The sequence below is a fragment of the Galeopterus variegatus genome, unplaced genomic scaffold, assembly GCF_000696425.1.
Source record: "Galeopterus variegatus unplaced genomic scaffold, G_variegatus-3.0.2 Scaffold24614, whole genome shotgun sequence".
NCBI lineage: Eukaryota > Metazoa > Chordata > Mammalia > Dermoptera > Cynocephalidae > Galeopterus > Galeopterus variegatus.
The window spans coordinates 1,151-9,827 of NW_007750725.1; the positions used below are offsets into that span (position 1 = coordinate 1,151).

Below are 8,677 nucleotides of genomic sequence, written 5' to 3' on the forward strand. Positions count from 1 at the left end.
CTCCTTCTACACAAGTCCCTGGAAACCACTGATCTACTTTTTGTCTCTGTATTTGCCCAAGACATTTCATTTCAGTGCACTCATAAAATTTGCGAGCGACCTTTTGTGTCTGGGTTCTTTCACTTAGAATGTTTTTAAAGTTCATCCATGTAATACCATGCATCAGTACTTCCTTATTTTTGTGGGCGAATGATATTCTCTGATATGAATATATCACATTTTGTTTATGCATTCCTCAGTGAATTTTGTGTGGACATATGCTTTTTTTTCTCGTGTGTATTCCTACGAATGGAGTGACTGTATCATATAACTCTGTTTAACTTTTTCAGGAACTGCTGAAGTGTTTTTAACCGTGGCTGCATCACTTTTGTACATTCTCACCAGCAGTGTGTGTGGGCTGCAATCTGTCCACATCCTCGTCAACATTTGGTATTTTCTATCCTTTTTATTGTAGTCATTTTAGTAGGTGTGAAATGGTATCTCATTGTGGTTTTGACTTGCTTTTTCCTAAAGACTGATGATGTTGCGTTTCATGTATTTATTGGCCATTTCTATGTCTTCCTTGTAGAAATATCTATTACCTCTTCTTTTTATTAAGCAAATGTCTTCAATTTGCAGAGCCACTTTCTCCAAAGAACTAAGTAATAGATAATATTTGTCAACTGTACACTTACATGCTAGGCGTTGTGCCACTAATTTATCTGTATGTCCGTATAATCTTCAGCAACCTTCCAGGAGATTATCATCCTCATTTTACAGATGAGAAAAATGAGACTTAGGGCGGTTACATGATTTGCACACTGCTGGTGAGTGGTGTTGAGAGTCTGTTACACTCTAGTGTCTCCCTGCATCTGAGTGAGCTGATGGAATTTCTGAGGTAGGGGAGAATGGGAAAATTTACATGAGACTGCAGGTCTGCCAGTTCAGCCCTAGTGTCCTTTGAACCCTTTCTTCATAGTGTGAATTGGTGACTCTATAGGCTGCAAACTTCTATGTCTTATTGATTTCTTACTCTTCCTCTAGTACCACCTTCTGGGGATCCTGCCCTTCCCCAAAAGGAAGACTCAGGAGAAGGAGGAATGCATTCTAGTCTCTGCACAACTGGGCACCAGGTAAGTTGAAAATTTACTCTAAGAGGCAACCTCTTTTATTCCTAATACTAATGGTAGGATTGGTTTGAGGTTTTTTTCCCCCATAATTCACAAAAGCAATTTATTTTTATTCGAGAAAACCTGGAAAATATAGAAAACACGAAAAATTTAAAATCACCGTTAATCCCATAATGAGGTAGTACTTAACATTTTAACTTGTGTCCTTTCAGTCACGTTCTTCCTTTTCTGTATTTCCTCAATTTTCTGCTTCCTAACCTTTTTGTTTCCATTTAGCAGAATTTGATGAACATTTCCCCATTTCATTAAGAGCATTGTACCAAATCATTTCTGATACATTTGACTGCTTAGTCCCTTCTTCCTTGACTAGGAAGTGGCATATTTATTTTCAGTTTTTAAAACTTTGCTCTTGGATTTCTTCATCAGTTCTCTTTATTAATATAATTTTCTTTACTAATTTTAAAATTCTTTTTTTTTTTCAACTGCTTGTTTTGCTTTGCTTCCTACGGATTTATCACCTCTCTCTCTGGGTGACTAAGCCGCAAAAAGATGACTCAAAGCCCATCTCTTCTAAGCAGTGAGAGACCCTAAAGGGGTTAATCTTCTGGAACCCTTCAGAGCAAGGCATTCCTTCCTTTGGGAAATTAACCACAAACAGGGGTTCTCCGCTCGCATTTATTCTCCAGATGAGGAAGGTACAGGAAAAGAACATAGGTCAGGTTATGACCAATTATAGTTTAACAATAAAGGCTGGTGACAAGGAATGTGATATTCCATAATGCAATTTGCAAAAGGTTAAGTCGATCCACAAATAAATGCTTGATCTTAGCAAACACTATTTTTCCCAACAGCAATTTCCCAGTATCATTACATAGCAATCAGTAATTTGTCTGTCCTTAAGCCAACAACATTGCTGTGCTACAATTCTTTATCTTACAACAGAGACTGTTAGCCTGGGGAAAATTTCCTGTGTATTGCAAGGTTAACATTTTTATATGAACTTGTAAGAAGTTAGGCTAAACCTGAAACTACAGGTAACTAGCCCCTGTGAAATGTATTTGTTTCATAGTGTACTCCACAGCTTGAGTTGAATCCTCAATTTATTTTCTTCCTTCCTTGCTTATATTGAAAGGATTTTTTTCTTTTCTCTTTTTTTCTTTTTCTGGCAGCTGGCCGGTACAGGAATCTGAACCCTTGACCTTGGTGTTAACAGCACCAAACGCTCCCAAATGAGCTAACTGGCCAGCCCCTACATTGAAAGTTTTTGGCAGTTGATTTTTTTTTTTTTTCCTTTTTTTTGTCTTTTTTACTAACCGGCAACGGGATCGCAACCCTCGGTGTTGCGCCCACACCGTGCTCAGCCAGTGAGCGGGAACCGGTCTTCGTATAACTTCGTATAATGTATGCTATACGAAGTTATTACGCGTTTAGGTTTTTTTTTTCCTTTTTTTTGTCTTTTTTACTAACCGGCAACGGGATCGCAACCCTCGGTGTTGCGCCCACACCGTGCTCAGCCAGTGAGCGGGAACCGGTCTCCACATGGGATCCAAACCCTTGGCGGGAGCGCCACCACACTCCCAAGCAGCGCACTCTCCAGTGCGCCACCGGGCCGGCTCCTTTTTTTTTAGATATTCTAAAATGATGGTTTTGATTTCTTTGCCCATTCAGCTGGTGTGTGCATTATGAGGATGGAGTCCATGTCTCTTGTCAACACAAAATACTGGTACAATGTGATTGCAGGATGTAGGGTTTGATAGCCCTGTCAGCTCAACCTTCTAAAATTGTTTGGTTCTTCCATATCTTTATTTTTTTGTTTGTTTATTCATTTTGGATTAATTCTGTCAGTCACTGAGTTATTTTAACATCTCTTGAAACTGTACTGTTTTAAATTTCTCCTTGTATTTCCTACAGTTTTTCCTTTATGTGTTATATAACTTTTTGTTAGTTGGTTCATGCCGTGTATCTTTATGATGGATTTTACTTTCTTGATTATTATAAATTTACCCAGATATTTTCAATATTACAAATTTATAAAAATTGACCCTCTTTGTTCCATTTAGTGCATTTCTCAGGGTAAAGGATGGATTGGAAGGGCAGGTAAAATTAGAGGTTGGCAGACTAGTTCTAATCTGGAAAATGATGCTGCCTTACACTAAGGCTGTGGCAGACAAGTGGAAAGAAAGGGTTGAATTCTCATGATCTTAGGAGGAATAAGCAATAGGGGTTGATGGGGGGGGGGTGCTGCAAGAAAGGAGAGGATAACATCCAGATTTCTACCTTGGCCAACTAGGTGCCATTCCCCGACCTGGGAATAGACAGGGACGGCAGGTAAATGCGGGTCTCCCTGTTGCATTTTGTTGTGTTGGAGGTTCCTGTGGAACCTGGTTAGGAAATAATTACTGTCTTTTGTTAATACTGTGGTGTAATCTCCTGATTAGTTTTTCCCTTGCCCACCTGGCTGCTCCTCCCATCCCCCCGACCAGCATCTAGCAGAGGGTACATTGCATAGAGTAGGCCCCTATTTGTTGTAAGAATAGCTGAGCTGCCACCTGCATGCCTTACTGCTCCCACTCTGACTCTCCTGAACTCCATGTTTTTGCGTGTTACAGAACATCTGCACTTCCCTGTCCTACAGTCACCTTAAACTCTGTGAGCCCAAAAACAAAGTACTTACTTAGCTGACATGGGCAGTGACCTTCTTCCCATGCTTCTTCTGTTTGTGATGACAGGATCATCTGTCTAGTCATCCAGGCAAGAAACAGCTTTGCTTCATCCTCACATCTTCTCTCATGAAGCCCATTTCTGGCTGTGTATCTAGTCCCTCTGTTTGAGCAGGATCCTCTCTCAACTTGTCCCTGACACTGTTGGCGTTCTTAACCTTCTCTCCCACCACCATCTCAAGGCACATCTGTCTTCCACCAGCTCCCTTCCCTAAGGGATAAAAGCACCATGTCTATCAAGTCATTTAAAGCTTTTTACATTCTGACTTCCACCTTTCTAGATCCGTCGTCCCTCCACACCCCGACCCTTGCCTGGAATGCCTGCCATTTCCTGAACATGTGAGGACTTTCTCACCTTCGTGCTTTGGATATCCTTCCCTTGCCCTGTGTGGGGAACCTCCTCATTCAGTGCCAGCTCAGTGATTGGCTTCTCTCTGTGGTCTTCCCTGGTTGTCCTCCGTCTCCCCTTCAGTTCTCCTAGCAACCAGTTCATCCGTCCCTTTCACACATACTATTACATTTGGTTGTGTATATACCTGACTCTCCTGCTGTACTGGGTGGGTGATAACCAAGTTCATGGGAATATTTGTTAAATGTTTGAAAATTCAGCTTTCACATTTTTTTGATAATTTGCAAGTGATCCTTCACTGTATGAACTCACATTCTAATTTTTCTTTTTGGTATTGGCTGTTGTATGTTCCAAGCACCTGCTGGTTCTTGCCCAATTACTTCTCATGCACGCACACATTTTCTAAGTATCTACACATAAATTCTACCACAATTATAAACTTGCAAAGACAAGAGACAGTGTTTTTGTGTGTGTGTATGTGTGTCAGAATCCATTATAGTGTTAGGCACATAGAAACTGATCGATATAATGCTTTTCTTAAACTACCCAGGGATGTGAATCCGTTCACAGATTCATTTCCAGCTTCCCCAAAAGTGCCACTGTTACTGCCCCCTTCACCTTCACCCTAGACCCTGAGAACACAGGCAAGAAGGAATTTGCTTATTGTTTCAGGGATCCACACCCTTTAGAAGCGTGACTGTAGCTTTTTTTTTTTTTTTTTTTTTTTTAAAAGATGACCGGTAAGGGGATCTTAACCCTTGACTTGGTGTTGTCAGCACCACGCTCACCCAGTGAGCAAACCGGCCATCCCTATATAGGATCCGAACCCGTGGCCTTGGTGTTGTCAGCACCGCACTCTCCCGAGTGAGCCACGGGGCCGGCCCATGACTGTAGCTTTTACCCAAGATGGGTGGAGGCACCTGCTCCCTTCTCCAAAGGACAGGGTCAAGGAGGGGTTACCAGAAAAGACCAGGAACCTGGTCCTACTGGGTAAAGAAACTGTTTCTTTAAGATTGAGAATCACGGGATGGCCTGTTAACCCTGTTGGCAAGAGCTCTGTGTTATAACACTGAGGTCAAAAGTTCATATCCCCAAATCAGTCAGCTGCCAAAAAAAAAAAAAAAAAAAATTCAAAATTGGCTCAGTTCTGAAAATTTGGCACTTTCTTTCCAGTGTGTAGAGATCTCTAATTACTGTGATGCACCAGAGGGATGGTGTTTACTCTTCCTTGTTCCCTAATTGAAAGCCTCTGCATGCCTTGTCAGCAAATAGGCAGTTTCCGTTTGCTTCCCCTAAGGCTACACCTCCCCATTCATTCATTTCCCAGGAGAGGTAAGGCAACCCTCAGGTTAGTTCCTCCATATTCAGTAAGTTCCCATCTTCTGAAGTAGGGTGCTTTATGGGCTTAGCTTAGCACGTTGGCTTGACCCCTCCTTGAAACTGTTTCTTTAGTTTCTTGCAAAAAGGCCTTACTAAGACAATGGCACCGTGTCTGTCTGTCTTATTTCTTGCAGTATCCCCTAATGCCTACACCAAATGATTGCTCAATAAATATCTGTTCAAGCTGGCCAATCAGAGTGTGCTGTTATAGCACCGAGGCACTAAGGTCAAGGGTTCAAATCCTCTTACTGGCCAGTGCCAAAAAATATATGTGCATTTGTTGGATGAATGAAAGGAACAACATAACTGGCTAGTTTTATCTGTCCTGAGTTCTGCGTGGGTATTTATACATAGGATGATCTCAAAAGCCTGTATATTCCCCTTGAAGAGGACTTTCCATTTCCCAGCCTCTCGTGAACTGCAAGTTTGAACAAGGAGAAGGCGCATGGCTGCTGGAGGGAGAAGACCTAAGTACTAGTCCAGGTAAATGGACAAGCACTAAGCCAGGGAAGGTCTTGGGAGCAAAAGCCCCTTTAAAACACAGTTTGTGGGCCGAGCCTGTGGCGCACTCGGGAGAGTGCAGCGCTGGGAAGGGCAGCAGCGCTCCCGCCGCGGGTCCCTATCTTATATAGGGATGACCAGTGCGCTCACAGCGCTCCCTGGCCGAGCGCGGTACGGCCGGTCTCAAAAGGACCAAAAAAAATAATAATAATAAAAAAATAAAACACAGTTTGTAACAACCCTGTGAGGCAGATATTATTATCCCCATTTTACACATGAGGAAATTAAGCTGAGTGACATTAATTGAATGGTTCAAAGTCTCACAGCTAGAAAGTGGTGAGGATGGGATTTGAAGCAAGGTCTGTCTAACTCCAAATCTCACTATTCCTCACCTCCTCCTCACAAGGTCTCATAGGGCTAGGAGATGTCCGGGGCATGTGAGATGTTATGGGCCAGTGGACGAGTATCCTTCCTAACTGGTGGGGAATGAGAGTCATCTTTGCTGGCCTGACACATTCCCTGCTTGGGGTTCACCTCACTGAGGATCTTAGGTGCCCAACCTTACCCACACTATCAGCTGTGATAGCTCCCTCTACCGCCACATCTAGCCCTTAATTGGAATCTGCTCCCTCTTTCACCTCTTTGTGGCCATGCCAGAATTTTCTAAAGGGCTGATACTAACAAAGGAAAAATGGAAGGAAGGGAAACCATAGCTTCTGGTCTCTCTTGCTGCCCATCTATATAGCTTCTGGTCTCTCTTGGTACCCATCTAAGGCTGCTGCTCCCTCCTGCCTTTGTGTCTCAGCCACTGCTCTTGTGGGACCTCTGCAGGCCTCACTAGCTGGGGATCCAGTCACTTTTGATGTTGGAGACTTAAAGCATCAAAAGTGCAAAGGAATTAAACCACTTTAAGGTAAGACCGTTATACTGTTTGTTTTGTTTTGTTTTTTGGCAGCTGATGGCCCAGGGATTTGAACCCTTGGCCTTGGTATTACCAACACCACACTCTAACCAATGAAGCTAACCAGCAGCCCCCATTTTACACTTTTTAGAAAACTGTAACCTGTTTCTTTCTTGCCTTATTTCTTTAGTTAGAAAATATCGTTGCTGAAATGGCAATGGGAACAAAGGCTCTGGCCTATTGTGTATATAGTTCCTCAAAGCTGTCTGTTCTTACTGTCTTACTGTCTCCTACACCTGTCACATTACCTTGGCCCTCGTTGGAGCACCAGGCACCGCTCATACTTGCTAACTTTGCCTTTTACGGGAGTCTCACTATTTCTGCTGCTGCCTTCTCCCAAGAGCCCTCCTTCCCAGCCCACCCATATTAGTCACGTAGAACCTTTTCACCTGAATTCAAAGACCCTGTGTGGAACTTCAGAAATTGGGTGCAGTGTCTTGTGCCTAAGGGAACAATTGCATTTTTCTGGGAAAAGTGTTCATCACAGTCTCATAGGGGTTCAAGATCATAAAAAGGCTACCATGTTAGTTTTCTAGGACTGCCATACCAAATAACTGCAAACTGGGTGGATTAAAACAATAGTTCTGGGAACTAGAAGTCTGAAAGTGAGGTGTCAGCAGGATTGTGGTACCTCTGAAGCCGTCTTGGTCCATTTATGTGTTGCTATAATAGAATACCTGAAAACGGGTAATTTATAAATAAGAGGTTTATTTGTCTCACGATTCTGGGACAGCTGTGTGTGGTGCAGGCTTCAGGCTGCTTCTCCTTATGGTGGAAAATGGTGGGGCATGGTTGACAAAGCAAGAGAGACGGAGGTGCCAGGGTCCTTTTAAACACCCAGCTCTTGCGGGAAATAATAGAGCGAGAACTCACTCACTACCTACCCCCAGGGAGGGTATTCATCTTTGTGTGAGGGATCCACCACCTATGACTCAACAGGCTCTCAACACGGCCACATTCGGGGTCAGATTTTGGCCACATTCGGGGTCTGATTTCCACACAAGCTCTTGGGGAACAAGACACCCAACGTCCATGATAAGCCTCTGCGGGAGAACCCTTCCATGTCTCTTTCTAGCTTCGGGTGGCTGTCAGCAATCCTCAGTGTTCCCAGGCTTTTAGATGCATCACTCCGATCTCTGCTCTGTTGTCACTTGACATTCTCCTGTCTCTGTGTCCTAATTTCCCTCTTTTTACAAGGTACCCCTAAACCATTATGGCCTCAAATTGATTGCATCTACAAAGATCTTATTTCAAGCTACGGTCACATTATGAAGTTCCAGGTGGGCATGAATTTTCGAGAGGACTCTATTGAACCCACCACGGTTACCCCAAAAGATTCAAATCACCATGTTATCAGAAACAGAAGTTGGCAAGGTGGTTTACCACCAGGCGTGTGTGCTCTGAGGCAGTAGTTCAGGGCAGTACGATCAGCTTTGGATGTGTGCCTGAAAGATGGGAGCAGCTTTTGATGTGTGCCTTAAAGATGCACTCAGTCCTTCCTTACTATCCATTAACCACATGGATTCATGGAAACCGCTGAATTATGTAGTCATGCTCCCGTATGTATGAGGAATGTGTGTAATAAAACCTTTCTTGCGGGCCGGCCCGGTGGCGCACTGGATAGTGCGCCGCTTGGGAAGCGTGGCGGCGCTCCCGT

At 43.4% G+C, this 8,677-nt stretch overlaps 1 long non-coding RNA gene across 1 annotated transcript; it reads left to right on the top strand.

Annotated features, from left to right (window-relative positions):
- The first annotated feature begins 436 nt into the window (after positions 1 to 436).
- On the top strand, positions 437 to 6,960 carry LOC103583589. Its single transcript, XR_549871.1, has 3 exons — positions 437 to 1,112; positions 5,966 to 6,041; positions 6,865 to 6,960. It is a non-coding gene; the product is annotated as an uncharacterized LOC103583589 (long non-coding RNA).
- Positions 6,961 to 8,677: the final 1,717 nt, after the last annotated feature.